Source organism: Chinchilla lanigera, unplaced genomic scaffold (assembly GCF_000276665.1).
Source record: "Chinchilla lanigera isolate Chin_1 unplaced genomic scaffold, ChiLan1.0 scaffold00058, whole genome shotgun sequence".
In the NCBI taxonomy this organism is placed as follows: domain Eukaryota; kingdom Metazoa; phylum Chordata; class Mammalia; order Rodentia; family Chinchillidae; genus Chinchilla; species Chinchilla lanigera.
In genome coordinates, this window is record NW_004955459.1 from 15,258,840 (window position 1) to 15,259,914 (window position 1,075).

At 36.4% G+C, this 1,075-nt stretch overlaps 1 protein-coding gene across 1 annotated transcript in view; it reads right to left on the reverse strand.

Moving 5' to 3' along the window:
- Actr3 (ARP3 actin-related protein 3 homolog (yeast)) overlaps positions 1 to 1,075 on the reverse strand; it is a 67,100-nt gene that overhangs the window by 41,926 nt on the left and 24,099 nt on the right. The window lies entirely within an intron of this gene.

The following is a 1,075-nucleotide window of genomic DNA, read 5'->3' on the forward strand; positions in this document are numbered from 1 at the left end:
CGGGAACCGAACTCATGACCTTGCGCTTGCCAGGCAGGCGCTTTTGCCGCTGAGCTAAATCCCCAGCCCCTCTTGTGGATTTAGAGATAAATGAAATTATTTCCATAATGCATATTCAATAGATGGAATATAGATACATCAGCAGAATACAGTACATCAGCAGCATACATTTTGAAATATTTAAAGGTGCAAGATTTATACAATCTGAAGAGAAACCAGAGTACTTGAAATATTTAAACATGTTAAATCTAGATAGCCTGTGGCTTAATTTTTGAAAATTTAAAATAAAGCCTTTGCAAACCACAGTTCACCGTAATTTTCTTAATTTTTAATTTATTACCTCACTAGCAAGACTTTGTTGTATGTATGCCTAATATGTAAAATACATTTTGTCACTGGGTGTGGTAGTGCATGCCTGTAATCCCAGCACTTGGGAGGCTGAGGCAGGAAGATTGCCATGAGTCTGAGGCTAGCCTGGGCTATACAGTGAGTTCAAGGCCAGCCTGAACTACATGCCAAGACAACGTCTCAAACACTAAAGAAAAATTAATTAACTAATTAATTAGGTAGCCAGGTGTAGTGACTATAGACATGTGTCACTAAGTCTAAGTTATGTCTATAGTCTAAGTTACTTGAAAGGCTGAGCGAAGAGAATCCCTTGATCCTGAGCAACAAAGTGATACCCTGTCACACAACAACGCAAAACCACTAATGCGCTACGTAAGTAAAACATATCTGGTAAACACATAAGCTAGAATAATGATAAAAATCAAGCATGTGAAATTTGTATAGAATCACATTTCCAAAACTGTGTATTATAGCAAATTCACAAGAACACCACAAGGTATTTTAAATTCCCCATATATATATATTCCATGTTAGATACTGCAGGAGATACTAGGAGTTTAGCTTCAAAATTAGACTACACAATATTCCTTTCAATGGCAACATTTCTTTGAAAAGCTAGGTTGTGAGCTGTTGCTGTGATAAAAACTACATATCACAGAAAACACAATCTATGTAAATCAAGAAATGAGGGTGATGATGTTTAATCAAATTCCAGGTTTCAGCAACT